Source organism: Cetorhinus maximus, chromosome 21, assembly GCF_964194155.1.
Source record: "Cetorhinus maximus chromosome 21, sCetMax3.hap1.1, whole genome shotgun sequence".
NCBI lineage: Eukaryota > Metazoa > Chordata > Chondrichthyes > Lamniformes > Cetorhinidae > Cetorhinus > Cetorhinus maximus.
In genome coordinates this window covers 29,190,587-29,211,404 of record NC_135899.1, presented here as the reverse complement: position 1 = coordinate 29,211,404, position 20,818 = coordinate 29,190,587, and the positions used below count along the sequence as shown (strand labels likewise).

Here is a 20,818-nt window from a genome sequence, read left to right as displayed (position 1 = left end):
CCAAATCCGATGAACGAACCATTTTGTCCAGATGCCCAACCCCACCCCCCCACCACACCCCCTCCCCCTCCCCCTCCCCTCGGCAGCTTCTCTTCTCACAGCTTTCCGTTGGTCAAAGGAAAATATATACGGATACGCTCAAGGGCGCCCTAAAGCACGGAGGTATTAACACCACTGATTGGGAGGAGAATGCTGCCGATCGCTCGGCATGGCAATAACTGGTCTATCAAGGAGCAAGTCACTTCGAGGCTCAGCGACTCGACAGCGCGTAGCAGCCATTCAAATACTTTCCACTTGTCGGCACTATTGTAGTGACAGTTAGAGAATTAACTACAGATTCAGCAGATTCCAAAGTATCATCCTAAGAATTATGAAAAATCATGGAATCTTTCTTTCCGCAAAACTCTGAAAGTTTAATATTTCCTATTTTGTTTTTCCAAGGAGAATTTTAAGAAGTGACTCAATGGCCAATTGGGATCAATTCAGGGTCCGCTTTCATGGGCACACTTTTCAGCAAAATTCTTAGTTTTCTCCGCCTGCATTGCATCAACAAGCCTGTTTCGATTCCTCTTATTCAAAGAATAACTACTCCTGATGGAAGTCAATCCCACCTTCTACATCGCACAAGATCTTTGAAAACGAAACTTATGCCTTGAATGAAAGTTCATGAAACATGCAGGGCCCGCCTGACACTTGAATTCGGAACTTTCCACACGCTCATTCAAGGAAAATTCTTGAATTACCATCATACCTGCAGACAATGCAGTGGCCAATAACACAGTATTTCAGCTCACATATACCATGTAGAGACGATCAGCCATAATTTCCGGCCGCTGGAATTGATGCAGAAAATGCTGCAAAGCCAAAACCAGACAGGCAGCATCTGAGGAGAATAAAACAGAGTTCATCGTTCAGGTCGATGGCCTTTCATTGGAATTGGGAAAATTAGAAATGCATTTGATAGGAAGCAAGAGAAAACGGGGAGGATGGAAAATCAACAAAATCAAACGTCTGTAGTAGAGGGAAAGTCAAGGGAGATAACATGAGTTTGTCATGCCTGGCCGAACGGAGCGCTAAACGGGGAATCGTAAATGATTACAGAATAGATGTGTCCATTCGGTCCGTCCTGTCTGTGCTGACTCGCTGTGTGAGTAAATGAGCAACTAAAGATGTATCGAGACGCGTTCTGGGCAAATACTGTACATATATCTTCAAATCCCAGGACTGTCCGTGAATTTCCTGCCCTTGCTTCTCTGCATGCACGATTAAACACGCAACCCCCTCCTGTGGTGATTTCAGAGTCACCCAGATGAATTGTCGACGTTTTCTTTAAATTCATTCACGGGATATGGGCACCGCTGGGTGGGCCAATATTATTTGCCCATCCCTAGTTGCCCTTGAGAAGGTGGTGGTGAGCTGCCTTCATGAACTGGGCATGACCTCGAACCAACTGCCGTTTGGAGAAGCCTAAGTGCCTCCTCATTGCTCGGTGGGTTTATTCAGACAGCAGTCAACATCTTTAAGGCTGGTATTCGCGGACTGTAGGAACCTGTCCAGGCAGTACAAAGCGATGGTTCAAAGCTGTTGCATCTTGAGTGAAAGTTCATCATTATCAGGATTGTGACGAATCCTTAGTTTGGCAACGTTTCTCACGAAGGTAAGCGGAAAAACGCTGTATTTGGAATGTGTCCGTTGATACAATATCAATTCGGCTATCAGCCCAATTGATAGCACTTCTAATGGGGTGGATGTCGAAAGTTTCATTTGGAATGAAGACGCATAATCATCTCGGTGGGAACTCATTGATTAGCAATTTATTTTGCAACGACTCAAAGCTTTGAGGCATGATGTAATTTATCATGGCGAAAAAAATTGATCGTCCCTGGGTGGGATCGAACCACCAACCTTTCGGTTAACAGCCGAACGCGCTAACCGATTGCGCCACAGAGACAGCCTCTCACCCCATTTGTAAAGTAAAGTATTGAACATTTCTGAGTACATGGGCAGAGTCTGATTTTGTCCATTGCATAAAGTTCCAAATCACCAATATTAAGTCTTTTCCAGGCTTTTCCATCGGAGCCTGGCATTTTCTGTTCCAAATATTCGCACTGTCCTGAAACCAATATTACACTTTATTTGCTGATGAGCAACAACAACGATCTCTGCCGATTATAAATATCATTTCTTTTCAGTAATCGGTTCCGATTAAATGTTTTAACGTCTTGATGGAGGGAAAGTTGCTTTGACTGTCTCCGATCAGTCGGGCTGTTCGCCCTTCATTCTCCTCTGATTCCGTTTCCCACAGTCTTGCTCAAGATTCACAAAGCTGGAACGAGGTTTTCAGTTTTGTTCCGTTTCCAATATTCCCAATTCCCAACTGGCAATATTTTCCAAAACATTGCGCGGGCTTCCCCGTTGCCTGATGTCCAGGGATGAGGAAATTCAGTTCAAAGGAGAGAATATGGAGGCTTGGTTGTTCTCATTAGAGCAAAGAAGGTTAAGCGGAGATTGAATGCAGGTGTTTAATAATACCGGGGAATGAGCGGAAATCTAACAGCAAATCCGGACAGAGTGCTTTCACTGACTAAAGTGTCGGGAACTGAAGGAATAAAATGTAAGTTAATGGTTTAAAATAACACAGACCGAGTAGGTGATGAGAGCTGTGGAGATTCGTGATTTTACTCAGCGAGTTCTTAACATCTGGAATGATTTCTTCTGCTTTTGTATCTTTAAGTGCTGAGGGCCGAACCACTAATTTATCATTGCTCCAAGGCAAAGTCGGATATTTTGTGCTCAAACATTGGGGTGGGATTTGAATGCTTGTGATCCACAGTGCTATGAAATCAGGCATAGCCGATGTCCTGTGCTCATGTACTCCACAGGTTCACAACTCGTTTCCAAAAATCCTTTTACTTCCTCAGTTCAAATTCGATAAGCACTGGCTCTGTTCACATTTTCCAACCGATCCTGGTTTTAATGTTGACAGTTTGAATTCTGGATCATCAAACGCTGACATTTTGTTGCTTTCAGTTTGGAGCCAGAAAGACGCTTTGTCATTGTCTAACGTGTCTGTCCCTGAGTAAATGTTTGTTTCGGCAGTGCGTTGCTTTCGGAGAGAGAATACCAAAAGCATAATTAACTTTTTGCTGTGACTCGAATGCGAACCGAGGTTGCTGTAGCCACAACGCTAACCACTACAAGATCACGGCACCCCACATCGACCCCAGCCGTGTTGCCGCCCGGCAATTGCTGCTCATTCTTCTAAACTAAAATGAGTGCCGTCTCAATCAGATCAACCCTTCGTCAGACGACAATCCCTTCATTCCAGGAACCAGCCCATGTCCCTTCTCAGAACAGTCTGTTTAAATAAGTAGAACCGTGTACAGCTGTACCAGAACTTCCTCATTTTTATAGTGTATGCTCCTTGCAATATCGGCTAAATTTCAATTTTCATTCGTAATTACTTGCTCTACCTGCATGGTGGCTTTCTGTGACAGATGGATGTGGACACCCAGATCCCTCTCTCCCGCAGCATTCTGTAGCCTCTGAACATGAACAGTGTTCTGCTTTTCTATTCCTCCTTCTTTACTGAACTGGAAAATCTCAGCGGGCCTGTATCTGGTTCTCATGTTTTTGTTTTCAGAAAGAGCTGAGCCTTTTTTTGTATTAACATATTCTGCTATTTTGCTTTCAGGAATTGCTCTCTTTTTATTCTGTTGTTAACCCCTGCTCTGTGCCAACACTTTCATAGTTATACTATTATTGCCACCTCTTTTGGCACGTGATCCATGATATCTTTGTCATTTAATATCTCCTGCCCTCTAACCTACACCTGACCTTCTGAAGTGCTCCATCTGCCCCTTCCTCCTTTTTCAACACAATAAAACCCAACACATTTCTACGTCTCTCCAGTTCTGAAGAAGAATCATTTTGGACTGGAAATATTGACTGTTTCACTCTGCACAGATGCTGTCAAACCTACTGAGTTTTTCCAGCACTTTCTGTTTTGATTTTAGAATTCCAGAAAGTGCAGCACTTTACTTTAGTTGTAGTGCTATGTTGTGTCCTTCGCCTACGATAAATTATTCCCCAACATTGTCAAACCTGATCTGAATCAGTAAAGTTCACTCCAATGTACTTTATAGAGCACGCAGGTAGAGCAAGTAATTGGGAATGAAAATTTGTGTAACATATTTGATTGATTTTTTTTCGAGGAGGTGACTAGTTGTGTAGGTGAGTGCAATGCAGTTTGTGTAGTCTACATGGACTTCAGTAAGGTTTTTGACAAGGTCCTGCATGAGAGAATGGTCAAGAAGTTAAGAGCCCTTGTGATCAAGGGCAATTTGGCAAATTGGGTCTAAAATTAGCTCGGTAATAAGAGGTAGAGTGTAATGGTCGAAGGTTATTTTTGCGATTGGAAGCCTGTGACGAGTGGTGCACCGCAGGGATCGGTACTGGGACACTTGCTGTTTGTAGTAATCGTGTGGAAATGATTTCTATCTCCACTTGAATCCTGTAAATCCTAATGTGCTTATGTTTGCACTACCACCAAAGCCAAACAATTTTCCTTACTTGTGGCTAAAATACACTTTATTTTTTAAAGGTACATTACATTATAGACGTTACATTTCAGAAAGTGCAATACATTTCAATTTCTTTCAATGCAGTGCAATTCAAACAGCCGAACCTCAACATACTTAAAATCACTGGTCATGACTATAATTTACAGATATATTTATTTTCAATAATTCTCTGATGTACACAACACCGGAGGCTTACACAGTTTCCAACACAGTGGCGCACTATGATGGAAAAGACCAAGGCTGTGGCTTTTTTCCATTATGCCTTTTAAGCCGCACCCGAAGCTGCAGTGCAACACTCCAAACTATTTCCCATCAGTCATTTCATCCGGTCAATATCGTCAACATATTTCCAAGTCTATGTCATTGTGCGCCTGTCAGATTTATTCACGTCGCCACTGGAGCTTGTACCTTTTACAGACTGGATCGTGGACATCGCTTTCTCTGAAATGGAAATTAATGCAAACGTAAAATGAAACGGCAAAGAGCCCGTGATAAACTCACTCCAGTCCCTCCAGATACCCTGAGCCCAGAGTTACTTTTGTTTATAACCTGGTTTGGTGTCACATCAGCAGATGTTAAGCCCCAGTGATCCTCAGTCCGCAGCTGATGAGTTTGACGATGTTTCTCCTCTTCAAGCAACTGTGAGAAACAAAGATTTCAATTAAACATAAATTGTAAAAGATGGTAAATATTCTGTACAGAGACAAAGGAAGGCAGAAACAGAGACAGACGGAGAGATCCCCACACACAGACAGCCAAGCCACAGTGGCACGATTTGCACACTTACGATTTGCTGGTTTGTTACCAAGGTTGGGCTCTCCTCCTACAAGGCACAGGATCAGAACTTCAGTTGCAAACTGTTCCTTTCCCTACTTCGCCCCAACAAACACGCCCTCCACCCTCTTGGGGAATGGCCTGATTTACCTGAGTTCGCGGTACTCTTGATGCCCAACTGAGGCAAAGGCATCAGACAACATTCTCCCTTGTCTACAATCTCTCACTCACAATACAGTTCACTGGTCCCCTCATTTCCCTTCTGCGACTCCCAGTAAGATGGCTCCCTATCCGGCCCTCGGTACCAATATTCCCTGTACATTACTGGACTGTGTGTCAGTTTCCCAAGGGCTCGGGCAAGTTTCCAATGATCTGACATTTGAAGACACTCATTCCAAAATTGCCAGACTCCGGCTTCCCTTCATACCTCTCCTCTTCCAACCAAACGCACTGGTGAAAAGAGCAATCGGATTCATGACAGCAATCATTCTAACAATCAAACGGTGATTGTTCCCTCTAGAGATACCGGAGTCAATGGGAATGTCCTGTCTGTTGGGAATGAGGAGGAGTCAATGAATAACCACAGTCGCTGCTCCTTCAGAAGCAATTGCACCAACGCCATGCCCGAGGTTGAATTCGATTAAAGTTTCATTGTGTCTTGGATAAACTTGTCTGAGACACTTCGGGATGCTTTTCTACGTTAAAGGAGATATATTTATGAAGGTTATTATTTGTGTGCAGATATTGTAATTATGCTTCATTCCAAATTCATTTCTGGTTACCTCTACGAGTCATTCATCCGAAACCAGATTCAGAGTAGGCTTGTGCAAGGAGAGTGATGGGAGGTAACAGGCGTCTCGAGAAAGGGCAGAAAGAGTGACAGCGTTGATCAAAGATGCTGTTGCAGCACTGATAAGGAACAATGTGCTGGAGGGTTCAAAGAAAGTATATAATTGGATAGAGCTCGGGAACCATAGAGGGGCCGTTTCACTATCTGGTGTATTTTACGAACAATGGCGCACATAACACCGTAAAATATCTCCAGGAGCTAGCAGAGGCATAATAAAATAAAGGGCGATGCCAAGACACTTACGCTGATATTAGGGCAGTTGGTCAAACGCTTGCTCAAACTGATAGAATTTAATGAGCGCCTTCAATGAAGAAAGTAAGTTTTAGCGGGGACATTCGCAGTTGAGGCCGAGACGTATGCAACAATGAAGACCACTTTTGGAGCAATGAAAATCGGTGAAGCTCAAGGGGTCGTAAAAACGACAGGTCTCCAAATAGGGGGACAGAGGTTGAGGCATAAATTTACAGGCAGACTGCAGACAGAATTTCCATCACTTACCTCCCTGCAGAGCGCTGAGCTACTAACCACGTATTCTCCTCCTGCGGTGATTCCTGAAACACTCAGGTGAATTTCTGTGCCAATTATCTTCCAACGCAACAGTTCTAAACCGCGAAATTATTCGCACCACACACTAGTTAACTGAGTCAACCAAACCTCCATATGCAAGTTTCATCATCAGATGCAACTTACGCTGAGCTCTGGACTTGTACTGTAGGCAGGTCACAAACCCCAAGGAAACTGCCTCTGTTGCTTAAAACAGTGCTGCCGGACCTAAACTTCTAACATTTGTACTAGTTCACATTTGTGTAAGGCACAGATATATCTGCAAAAGATTTCGACAACATTAGACATGATCTCATACCAACTACCTTTGAAGAAGGCAACGCGCCCTTCATTACGGCACAAGGACAAATGCTTTAACGAAAGAACGTTTATTCCCTCAGTTCAATGCGAAGCCTTGGAGTCGGCGGGCAGTCAACAGGAAAACTAGCTTTCAGTCAGCAGTCACCAGATTGAAACTTACGTTCCTTTCTCTGTGGTCGCCTGGCCGAGCACTATATAGCGCTCGACTGAAGTTGTCGGTGCGTGCGTCAAAATTCATAATTATCAATATTTTTGAGACACCTTATTTTATATTTTTTTGCATTAAAATGCAGCAGGAAATCAAGTTGTGATGAGGGCACAACAAGTCTGCAAAGAGATATACTCAGGCCAAATAAGTGTGCTAACATTTCACAGAAGTTAATGTGGGAAAATGTAGGTTGCCCACTTCGTTAAGAGGGATTAGAAAGCAGAACATTAATTAAATTCACAGAGAAAACAGAATGATTTAGGATAGAGAGATCTGGGTGTCCTCGTTCATGTTTCTCAGAATGTTAGCATGCAGATCGAGGAAGTAATGAGGATGGCAAATGGAAGTTGGACTATTGTACTCGGAGGATGGAATATAAAAGAAGGAAAGGCTACCCCCAGCTGTGCAGGGTGTTGATGCGAGCACACATCAAGCAGTGCATTCCGGTTTCTTGGACTTATTTAAAGAGTGTTATAGTTCCACTGAAGGCAGCTCTGAACATTTCAATCGGTTGATTCCTGTGATGAAGAGCTGCTTTATGAGGAAAGGTTGACCAGGTTGGGATTATCGTCATTGGATATTAGAAGAATGAAAGATGAGCGTGGCAGCACAGAGGATCGCAAGCCATCACCGCCCACTTCAGTGCTTGAGAACAAATTTAAAAGCTTGGACTCTGCGCCGTAATGATTGAAAGCTGCAGTCTTTCAGAAAAGACGTAAAACGGCTTTCTGGGCTTGTTACAAAACATCCCCAACATTGCCTTCAGGAAGAGCAGCAGAATTCATTCCAGATCATAACAAATTGTCGAGTAGATCAAGATGAAAAGGATGCAGGACAGCTTGTTAATGGTGACATGGAATTTTGTGCACTGAGCAAGATCAGGCTGTTCCCATGTATACATTGTAAATGTTACCATGCCACATGTTGGCAATGCTAACAAGTGCCATTTTTTCTTGGCGCGTTCGGCTGTAAAACGAAACGTTGGTTGTTCGACCCCACCCAGGGACGTATCTATACATTATATCCCGCCTACACGATGCCATACCACATAGGTTTGGGCTGTGTCCTTGAGCGAAAGAAAATATTCCCCAAGGACCGTCATATCTGATGTTAACCAGCAAGTTTCGACCGAGATCAAATCGATTCAGCAACAACGACCGGGGTTACTGAGTGTGCCAAAATAAAACATGGCGCACTTATGGTGGATACGTGAAAAAATCATGCAATTGATAGGAAGCAAGTCAAAGCTTGGAATGTGGAGAATCAACAAAATAAAACATCTGTGATAGAAGGAAAATCAGGAGACATAAAATGGCAAGGTTTTGTCATGTCTGGTCGAGGAAAGTGCCAAATAAGGAATAATAATTGGTTACACTCAGAATGAGACCATTTGGTCCGTCCTGTCCGTGCTGACCCTCTACAGGAGTAAATGGGCCAACAAAAGACTTAACGAGCCGAGTTCCGGAATTGTTAGAGGATTTCCAGCACTTAGCTCTCGGCATGCGGCTGTAAACGTTTAACTACGCAGTCTCCTCCTGTGGTGGTTTCAGAATCATCCAGATGAGTTGTCCACATGAGCTCGAAACAACTGCCTTCGGAGAAGTCTAAGTGCTTCCCCAAGTGCCTCCTTCATTACTCGGCAAGACAAGCGCCATAACGAATGAAGTGTTTATTCCCTCATTTCAATTGAAAGTCTCGCGTTCGGGGGCAGTTATCATCAAGCCAGCTTTGAGTTCGCAGTCTACAACATCATTAGTGGCATTCGCGGGCTATGGTAGCCTATCCCAGCAGTACAGAGAGAGAGTGATTAAAGCTGTTGCGACATGAGTGAAAATTCATCATGGCCAGGATTGTTGATAATCCTTATTTTGGCAACGTTTATGACAAAGATAAGCGGGAAATCGCCGTATTTGGAGTGTGTCCGTGGATATATTATTAATTAATTTTGTTCAGCACAATATTTTAGTACACTTCTAATGGGATGGATGTCGGAAGTTTAATTTGGAATGAAGACGAATATGTATCTCGGTGGGAAATCACTGATTAGCATCAGGCCTGCTTATGTTTGGTGAATTTTTTTTGCAACTGACGGAAACAACTCAAAACTTAAAGAAGTAAAAAATGCGAGAAACATTGAGTTACTGCGCCCGCAAATCTTTCTGTTAATAACCGAACGCGATAACAGATTACACCACAGAGACAGGTACTCGAACCTTTCGCAAAATAAAACAGAACATTTTTGGTGGATATGTGGGAATAGTCTGAATTTGCCCATGGCACAAACATTCGCGTCACCACGAATAACTCTTCTCCAGTCTTTGACATTCGAGCCTTTCATTCCACTTTCTGTTTCCAAATATTCGCAATGTCCTGAAACCAAAATTAGGCTTTATTTTCGGAAAAGGAGCATCAAAGATCCCGATGATTACTAATATATTTATTTTCACCAATCAGCTCAGATTAAACATTTCAACGTCTTGAAGAAGGGAACGTTGCTTTGACTGTCCCCGATCAGTCTGGATGTTCGCTCTTCATTCTCCTCTGATTCCGTTGCCCACAGCCTCTCTCAAGGTTCACAAAACTGGAATCCGGGTTCTCAGTGTTGTTCCGTTTGCATTTTCCCTTCTCCCAACTGGCAGTATTCTCCACAGCTTCCGCCTTGCCCCATGTCCAGGGATGTGGAAATTCAGTTTTGCGGAGAGACTGTAGAGGCCGGAATTGTTCTCTTTACAGTAAAGAAAGTTAAGCGGAGGTTTAATGGAGGCGTTCAAATTTTAGGGAGGGGGAAAGGGAGGAAAATCTGGCTGCAAATGCGGAGAGAGTGGTTTCGCTGACAAATGTGTCTGGAACTAGAGGAATATAATTTAAGAATAATTTAAAATAGTAAAACCGGAGTGAGTGATGAGAGCTTTGGACATTCGCGCTTTTACTCAGCGAGTTCTTATCACCTGGAATTATCACCTTATTACCCTCTGCTTTTGCTGTTTTAACTGCTGAGGGCCGAACCATTCACTTATCACTGCCCCAAGGCCACGTTGTTTTGTTCTCAAACATTGGAGTGGGACCTGAATCTTTGTTACCCACAGTGCTTCCAAATCACGAACAGCTGATGTCCTGTGCTCATGTACTCCACAGGTTCACGACTCGTTTCCCAATATCTTTTTACCTCCTCAGTTCAAATTCACATTTTCCAATCGATTCTGTGTTTAATGTTGACTGTTTGATTTCTGTATCATCAAACTCTGACATTTTGTTGCTTTCAGTTTGCTGCAAAAAAGATGTTTTGTCATTAAGTAATGTGCCTGTACCTAAGCAAATGTTTGTTTCGGCAGTGCTTTGCTTTCGGAGATTGAACAGCAAAAGCCTAAATTATTTTTTACCGTGACTCGGATTCGAACTGAGGTTGCTGCGGCCACAACGCAGAGTACTAACCACTATACGATCACGGCACTATACATCGACCCCTACAGCATTTGCATCCAGCAATCACCTCTCACTCTTCTAAGCTAAAACGAGTGCTGGCCCAATCAGATCAACTCTTCCTCAGAAGGCAATCTCTTCATTCCAGGGATCAGCCCATGTCCCTTCTCAGAACTGCGTTAAATTCCAGTTTTATTCCCGTTTAAACAAGCAGATCCGTGTACAGTTGTAGCAGGACTTCCTCGCTTTTACATTGCATCCTCCTTACAATATAGTTTAATGTTCAATTTTAATTCCCTATTACTTGCTCTACCTGCATGGTGGCTTTCTGTGACAGATGAACGTGGGCACCCAGATCCTTCTGTACCACAACATTATGTAATCTCTGAACATGAACAATGTTCTGCTTTTCCATCCCTCCTTCAATAAAAACTGGAAAAAAAATCAGCGGGTCTGTATCTTGTTCTCATGTTTTGTTTTCAGAAAGAGCTGACCCTTTTTTTCTGTATTAACACATTCTGCTATTTTGCTTTCAGACATTGCTGACTTTCATACTGTTGTTAGTCCCAACTCTGTACCAAAGCTTTCATAGTTATACTATCATTACCATTCCCTTTGCCATGTGTTCCATGATATCTTTGTCATTTAATATCTTCTGCCCTCCGATCTACCCTTGACCATCTAATGTGCACCATCTGCCCCTGCACACTTTTTCATCAGTATAAAGCCCAACATTTTTCAACCTCCCTCCAGTTCCGGAGAAGAATCATATTGGACTCGAAACATTGACTCTGTTTCTCTCCACAGATGCTGCCATACCAATTGAGTATTTCCAGCATTTTCTGTTTTGATTTCAGAATTTCAGGATTTTGCTTCTGTTGCCGTGTTGCGTTGTGTCATTCACCTACGATAAAATATTCCCCAACATTGTCAACTCTGGTATTAGCGAGTAAAGTTCACACCGATATACTTTGTCGTATTCAAATTAAAGGAGAGAGACATAGATGCACCAGAGACCCGCACAGATCCATCTTTACCGCATTGAAGTTGGATTCCCACACGCTTAGAACCTAGATTGTTCTTTGTCCTTTTCCATAGCCATTCTAAACTTAATGTTACAATACTCAGTATTCCTTGAAATTCTCCTGCTGGTATTTTTCGCCAATTGATACTTGATCCATTTGCAGTAAGTTCTAATATCACAGTGCACGGTGACTGTGGCTCCTTCCGTTGACATCTCTCTCTCCTGGGCAGCAGCCTCGAATGACGCCAAAGAAACCAAAGGGGTTGGAGACTCTTATTTTCTGATTTTCCTTAAAATCGGGAATTGAATAATTGTGCGAAAATGGTTTCTATCTCCACTTGAATTCTGTAAATCCTAACGTTCTGATGTTAGCGTAATCATCAAAGCAAAACAATTTCCACAACTTGTGGCTAAAATATACTTCATTCATATATTTCTTTAAATGTACGTTACATTTTAGGCATTACTTTTAGGATGTGCAATACATTCCACTTTCTTTCAATGCAGCATAATACCAACGGAGGAACCTCCACACTCTTAAAATAACTTGTTATAACTATAATTTGCATATATGTTTAACTTCAATAATTCTCTGATGTATACAACAGAGGAGTTTACACATGTTCCAACACAGTTGTGCACTATGACGGAAAAGGCCAAGGCTTTCGCTTTTTCTCATTGAGCCTGTTCAGCCGCACCCAAAGCTTCAGTGCAACTCTCCGCACTATTTTCCATCAGCCATTTTATCTGATCAATCTCGATAGTTTATTTCTAATTCCATATCATCACCCGTCTGTCAGAGTTATTCACTTCACAACTGAAGCTTCTATCTTTTACAGACTGGGTTATGGACCTCGCTTTCCCTGAATTGGAAATTTATACAAACGTAAAATTAAACCGTAAATAGCCCGTGATAGACTCACTCCAGTCCTTCCTGATACACTGAGCCCAGAGTTAATAGTGTTTATGACTTATTTTGGTGTCACATTAGCAGCTGTTAAACCCCAGTGATGAACACTGATCCACAGGCCGCGGCTAAAGAGTTTGACGAAGTTTCTCCTCTTCAAGCAGCAATGAAAAGGAGAAATCTCAGATAAACATAAAATGTACAAGATGGTGAATATTTTGTACAGAGACGGAGAGAGGCAGAGACAGAGACAGACGGAGAGATCCCCAAACACAGACACACAAGCCACCGTGGTACGATTTGCACACTTAGGATTTGCTGGGTTGTTACCATATTTTTGCACTCCTCCTACAAGAGACAGAAACAGGGCTCCATTTGAAAACTGTTCCCTTCCCTACTTAACCCTCACAAACTTATTGTGCACTCTCATGGGGAATTACCAGATTTACCTGAGTTCGCTGTATAGAGACTCCTGCTGCTCAACTGAGGCAAAGGCATCAGACAATATTCTCCCTTCACTACAACCTCTCATTCACCATAAGGTTCACTGGTCCCCGCATTTCCCTTATGGTATTCCCAATACCCTGACTCCCTGTACAGCACGCAGTCCCCACGTTCCCTCTATATTACTGGAGTATGTGTCAATTTCCCACAGGCCTAGGAGAAGTCCCTAATGTTCTGACATTTGTAGTCTAACATTTCAAGGCACTCATTCCCAAAAGTGCCAGACTCCGTCTGCCTTTCTTACCTCTCCACTTCCAAACAATCGCACTGCTGAAAAGAGCAATCATAGTTTTGACAGCAATCATTCCAACAATCAAACCCTGATTGTTCCCTCAGGAGATATTGGAGTAATTTGAAATGTTCTGTCTGTGGAGGAATGAGGAGGAGATCAATGAATGACCACAGTCGCTGCTCATTCAGAATCGATTGCACCAAAGCCATGCCCGAGATTGCATTCGATTGGAGTCTGTGATGTGATGGACGGTCTGATCACAGCATATTGTAGGTTGCAAAATTACAGTGTGACTAGAAGTAAACTCGCTTGAAGCACTTCGGTATTTTTATCTACGTTAAAGGAGATATATTTGTGCAGGTTATTATGTGTGCACAGATATTGTAATCATGCTTCATTCCAAAGTCATTTCTGGTTACATCTACGAGTCATTCATTCGACACCAGTTTCAGAAAAGGCTAGTGGAAGGAGAGTGATGGGAAGTAGGAGGTGTCTGGAGAAAGGAAAGGGGTAGTTTCAGTATTGATCAAAGATACTATTGCAGCACTGGAAAGGAACATCGTGCTGGAGGATTCAAAGAAAGATTATAATTGGGTAGAGCTCGGGAACAATAGAGGAGCCGTTTCGCTGCCTGGTGTATATTATAGCGCCCTTAACACTATAAAACACCTGGAGGAGTTAACAGAAGCATTTTAAAATAACGGGCGATGCCAAGGCATTTCCCCTGATATTAGGGCATTTGGTGAAACACTTACTCAAACAGGTAGAATTTACTGAGCGCCTTCATGGGCGAAAGTAAGTTAGAAAGGCTGAAAATTTTAGGGAGGACATTTAGAGTTGAGGCCGAGACATATGCAGCAATGAACCCCACCTAAGAGACATATGCAGCAATGAACCCCACCTAACCAAGCACCCTCCTCCTGCCGCGGTGATTTCTGAATCACCCAGATGAATTTCTGTGCGAATTACCTTCCAAACGCAACAATTTTAAACTGTGAAATCATTCGTGCCACACACTAGTCACTGAGCCAACCAAACCTCCATTTACAAGTTTCATTATCAGATGCAGCTTTACCTGAGCTCTCGGCTTGTACTGTAGACATGTCACAAACCCCGAGGTTTTGCTTAAAAAGATGCTGCCGAAGATAAAGCTCCAGCATCGGTACTAGTTCACATTTGCGTAAGACTAATGAATATCTGACGACGGTTTTCGACAATGTTAATCATTACCTCATACCAACTGCCCTTGAAGAAGGCAATGCGCTCTTCATTGCGCCACAGGGACGAACGCTTTGAGGGAATAACGCATTGGAGTCGCGGGCAGTCAACAGGAAAACTATGTTTCAGTCAGCAGTCACCAGATTCAAACTTGCATTCGCTCCTTTGTGGTAGCCTGGCCGAGCACATTAAAGTGCTCGATTAAAGCTGCCGATGCGTGTGTCAAAATTCGTCTTTATCAATGTTTCTGAGGCTCCTTACGTTAACATTTTTTACAGATAAGTGCAGCAGGAAAGCAATTTGTGATGAGGACAAAACGCGTCTTCAAACGCATATATGCAGGCAAAGTAAGTGCGCTAACATTTCACAGGAGTACGATGTGGGAAAAAGTGAGATTGTCCACTTTGGTAAGAGGAATTTAAAAGCAGAATATTAATTAAATTTAGAGAGACTACAGAATAATTTGTGATAGATGGAACTGCGTGCCCTCATTCGTGTATCTCAGAAATTTAGCATGCAGGTAGAGATGGCAAATGGAATGTTGGCTTTTAGTATTCGGAGGATGGAGTATAAAAGAAGGAAAGTCTTCCCCAGCTGTACCACATATAAAGCGGTGCATTAATGTTTCTCCTACTTAGTTGCAGAGGAATATACTTGCTTTGAAGGAAGTTCTGAGCAGGTTCACTCGGTTGATTCCTGTGATGAACAGGTTGCCTTATGTTGGCCAGGTTGGGACTAATGTCATTGGAGATTACAAGGATGATCTTGGCAGCATTGAGGATCGCAAGGCATCACGGGCCCACTCCAGTAGTTGAGAACAAAGATCAAGGTTTGGACTCCACGCCCTAATGAGTGAAAGGTGCTGTCTTTTAGAAAAGATGTTAAACCGCCTTCTGGGCTTGTTACAAAACACCCCCAACACTGTCTTCAGGAAGAGAAGCAGAATTAATTCCAGATCATAGCAAATTACCCTGTAGCTCGAAGTGAGAGGATGCTTCAGAGCTTATTAATGATGACATGGATGATTGTGCACTGAGCAAGGTCAGACTGTTCCCATGTGCACATCATAAATGTTAAAATGTCTTATTTTGGCAACACTAACACGTGCCATTTATTTTTATTTTTGGCTGAATAGGCTAGTCCGTTCGGCTGTCAAAAGAAACGCTGGTCGTTCAATCCCACCCAGAGAAGTATCTATATGTTATTTTCCACCTTTAAGATGCCATACCACATAGTTTCGGGTTGTGCCCTTCAGTGGCAAGAAAATGTTCCCCAAACACTGTCAGCTCCAATGTTCACCAGCAAGCTTCCATCGAGAACAGATCGATTCAGCAACAACGATTGAGTGCGCCAAAATAAAACATGTCACACTTATGGTGGATACGTGAAAACATCATGTAATTGATAGGAAGCAAGTCAAAGCTTGGAGTGTGACGAGTGAACAAAATGAAACGCCTGTGATGGAGGGAAAATCAGGAGAGATAAAAAAGCAAGATTTTGTCGTGCCTGGTCCAGAAAAGTGTTAAATTGGGAATAATAAATGGCTACAGCACGGGATGAGATCATTTGGTCCGCCCTGCCCATGCTGACTCCCTACAGGTATAAGTGGGGCAAATTAAGACTTGCCGAGTCGAATTCTGGGCATATACTATTGATACACCTTCAGTTCCTGAGATTGTCAGAGAATTCCCAGCACTTACCTCTCTGCATGCGGCCCTAAGCGCTTAACCACGCATTCTCCTCCTGAGGCGGTTTCAGAATCACCCAGATGACATCACTTCAGACCAAATGCCTTCGGAAATGCCTAAGTGCCGTCAAGGCTGAACGCCATAACGAAAGAAGTGTTTATTCCCTCAGTTCATTGCAAAGTCTCGCTTTCGGGAGGCAGATAAAAGGACACCCAGTTTTCAGTTAGCAGTGCCAGCTTCAAAACTGACATTAGCGGTGTGTGGCAGTCTGGCCGAACATTATAAAACAGTGGATTAAAGCTGTTGGGGCGTGCGTGAAATTTCATGGTTGTTGAGAATCCTTATTTTAGCATCCTTTTAGACAAAGCGGGAAATCGCTGTATTTAGAGTGTTTCCATTAACTCAGCGTCAATTAGTTTCTTTCAACTCAACATATTACGATATTTCTAATGGCGTGGATTTCGGTAAGTTTAATTTGAATTGAGTAATCATAAAATATCTCAGTGGGAACTCACTGGTTAACATCAGATGACAATGTTGGTGATTTTTTTTCCCAATTGAAGGACACAACCCAAGACGAAGTGGCATGAAGAGTTAAAGGGGAAATAACAAGTGACAACTGGATTTCTGGTTGAGATTGAGCTACCTTCACAAACGAGGGACTATCCTCGGTACCAATCATAAAACGAATTATGGAATACTTATGGTGACTATGTAGTCCGATCTTGCCCATTGCACAAATATGGACGTCACGATCAATAACCCTGCTCCAGCCTTTTACATTCGAGGCTTACATTGCATTTTATTTTTCCAAATATTCGAATTGCCCTGAAACCAAACTTAGACTTTACTTCCTGATGAACAGTAACCACAATCCTATCAATTACTAAGATCTGTTTATTTCACCAATCAGTTTAGATTAAATGTTTCAGCGTATGATAGAGGGAAAGTTGCTTTAACTGTCTCTGATCAGTCGGGCTATTCGCCCTTCATTCTCCTCTGATTCTGTTTCCCACAGCCTATCTCAAAATTCACAAAGCTGGAGACTGGGTGTTCGGTGTTGTTTCGTTTCCATTTTCCCCACTCCCAACCGGCAATATTAACTAAAACTTTGCTCACTCCTCCGCCTTGCCTCTTGTCCAGGGATTTGGAATTTCAATTATTCGGAGCGACTATGGAGGCCGGGATTGTTCTCTTTAGTGTAAGAAGGTTAAGCGATTATTTAATTGAGATGTATAAATTATACTTGGGAATGGGCGGATAAACTGACAGCGAACAGTGAGAGATTTTTTTTTCGCTGACAAAAGAGCCTGGAACAAGAGTTGAATTTGAATTCTTGTGTCCACGGTGCTACCAAGTCAGCCATAGCTGCTGCTCCGTGCTAATGAATTCCACAGCTTCACAACCCTGTTTCCACAAATCATTTCACCGCTCCAGTTCAAATTCGATCAGTATTGAGTCCGCTGACTATTTCCAGCATTTTCTGTTTTTAAATGTGGATTGTTTGAATTCTGGAGTATCATGCACGGAAATATGCGTGAGCAAAAATGGGTTTTGTATTCAAAAAATAAGTCCTTACAGTGGTAAATGTCTGATTCTTCAGTGTGTTCTTATCTGAGACGGCACAGCAGAACACCTAATTAACTCCTGTCGTGAATGGGATTCGAACAGATGCTTCTGCAGGGGTAACGCAGAGTGTTAATCATTATATGATCAAGGACCACACACCAGCAACAGCACGATACAAGTGCTGCAATCTCTTCTCATTCTTCTCAACTTCAATGAGTACAGGCCCAATCAGCTCAAACTTATCTCAGAAGACAACCTCGTCATTCCAGGAATAAATCCATGTATCTTCTCAGAACTGCCTTCAATTATTTCAGTTTTACCCCTTTAAGATGTAGGACCATGTAAAGTTGTAGGAACGCTTCCCTTCTTTTATATTGCATCCTCCTTGCAATAAAGGCCAATTTTCCATGTTCTTTCCGAATTATTTGCTCTACCGGCATGAACGCTCCCAGTGACAGATGGACGAGGGCACCCAGATCCAACAGCATTCTGTAGGCTCTCTTAAAGAGCATTATGCATTATGCTCTGCTTTTCCAATCCTCCTGTAATGAAAACTAAAAACTCAGCAGGTCTGGATCTTGTTCTCATGTTTTTGTTTTCAGAAAGTTTTTCTGCATTAACACATTCTGCTATTTTGCTTTCATGTATTGCTCACGTTTATTCTGTTATTAGCCCCAACTCAGTACCAAAACTTTCATCGTTATACTATCATTACCACTCCCTTTGCCATGTCTTCCACGATATCTTTGTTATTTCAACTCTCCTTCCGTCCAACCTATCCCTGATCTTCTAATTTGCTCAATGTGACCTTACATACTTTTTCAACAGAGAGAAAACAACAACGCATTTCCACATCTCTCCAGGTCCAGAGAAAATCATATTGGACTCGAAACATTGATTGTGTTTGTCACTCCACAGATGCTTTCAGACCTACTGAGCTTTTACTGTTTACTGTTTATATTTCAGAATTCCAGAGCCCTCAGTATCTTGCTTTGATTTTGCTTTTGTGTTCTGTCTTTCAGCGGAGATAAAATAGTCCCCAAACATTGCCAGCTTTGATGTTAACCAGTTAAGTTCCCTCCGAGATACTTAATGCGTATTGCTTTCAAATAAAAGGTGAAATGCATAGAATAACCAGATACCAGCGCATATCATTCCTTAATCATTGAAGTTGGCTTTCCCCCATTCTTAGTCTGGATTTTCCTTTATAATTTTCAATAGCCAACGTAAAGCTGATGATACAATGATCAGTATCCGCTAAAGTTCTCCTACCCATATCTGATCACTTATTCTCCTACTGATAGGGGGTCCATTTGCAATAAGTTCTAAAATCCCGGTGCACGGTTACTGTAGCTGCTTTAGCTGACAGCTCTCTCTCCTGGGCAGCTGCCTCGCATGACGTCAAAGAAGATAAATGAGGTGGAAACTAATGTTCTGCTTTTCTTTATATTCGGGAAGTTGAAAATATGCTTGAAAGAGATTTCGATCTCCCTTTGAATTTTATGAATCCTGAAGTTCTGATGTGATTACACCCATTACACCAAAGCAATTTTTCAACCTTGTGGCAAAAATATACTTTATGCATAAAATGTGTCAAAATACATAACATTTGATATCTGACATTTGATTAAGTGCAATATATTTCAATTTCTTTCAGCCACGTGGCAAAATGAGGAGTCTCAACACACGTACAATAACTGATCATATTAAAAATCTTCATATACATTTAATTTCAAATATTCTCTGATGTATACAGCACAGGAATTCGCAAAGGTTCCAACATCTTGTTGTACTATGATGTGAAAGGCCAAGATTGTGGCCTTCTTCCATTCAGCTTTTCCAGCCGCTGCCCCAAATTTAGTGCATTCCTCGGCACCATTATCCATCAGTCACTTTATCTGATCCACCTGGGCAGCTTAATTACAAATCCATAACATCACTCGCCTGTCAGAGTAATTCACCTCACTACTGAAGCCTGTGTCTTTTGGTGTCTAGATCATGGACTTCGCTTCATCTGAGTTGGAAATCTATACAAACATCAAGTGAAACTGCAACGAGCCAGTGATGAAATTCAGTCCACTTCCTCTCGATGCCTTGAGCACAAACTCACTGCTGTTTATAATCTGGTTGGTGTCAGTTCAGCAGCTGTTAAACCCCAGTGAGTAACGATGAGCCACAGGCCTGGTCAGATGAGTTTGACGATGTTTCTCCTCTTCCAGTAGCTATGAAAAAGAAAGATTCCTGTAAAGCGGATTCCATGAGTCTAAATCCTCTCACTCCCCATACGGGTCCCTGGCCCCCTCATTGCATTATGGGACCTCCAATACGCTGACTCGCTGTACGGCCCTCAGACCCCACATTCCCTGTAGATTATTGGACTGTGTGCCAGTTTCCCACGGGTCTAGGGGAAGGCCTTAACGTTCTGTCATGTGTGCTGTGACATTTCATACCTCTCCTCTTCCACACAAGTGCACGGATGAAAACAGCAATCAAAGTCATGACAGCAACAATCCCAACAATCAAATCGTGATCGTTCCCTCTGGAGATACTGGAGTCATTCGGAATGTCGTGTCAGTGGGGGAATGAGGAGGAGATCAATGAAAAACCACAGTCGCTGTTCATCCAGAAGGAATTGCACCAAAGCCATGCCTGAGGTTGAATTCGATTAGATTCTGGGATGTGATGGATGGTCTGCTCAGAGCTTGTTGTATGTTGCAATGTTTCAGTGTGCCTTGGATTAAACTCGTTTGAAGGATGTTTATCTACTTAAAAGGAGATATATTATTGCAGGTTATTGCTGGTGTGCAGATATTATAATTATGCTTCATTCCAAACTCACTTCTGGTTATCTCTCATTCACCCGACAGCAGATTCAGAATAGGCTCGTGGAAGGAGAGTGATGGGATGTAGGAGGTCGAGACAAAGGGCAGCATTGTTCGAATATGTTGTGCAGCACTGGAAAGGAATAACATGCTGG

At 42.5% G+C, this 20,818-nt stretch overlaps 1 non-coding gene across 1 annotated transcript; it reads right to left on the bottom strand.

Moving 5' to 3' along the window:
* Positions 1-1,877: 1,877 nt before the first annotated feature.
* On the bottom strand, positions 1,878-1,951 carry trnan-guu (transfer RNA asparagine (anticodon GUU)). The gene has a single exon. It is a non-coding gene; the product is annotated as a tRNA-Asn (tRNA).
* Positions 1,952-20,818: the final 18,867 nt, after the last annotated feature.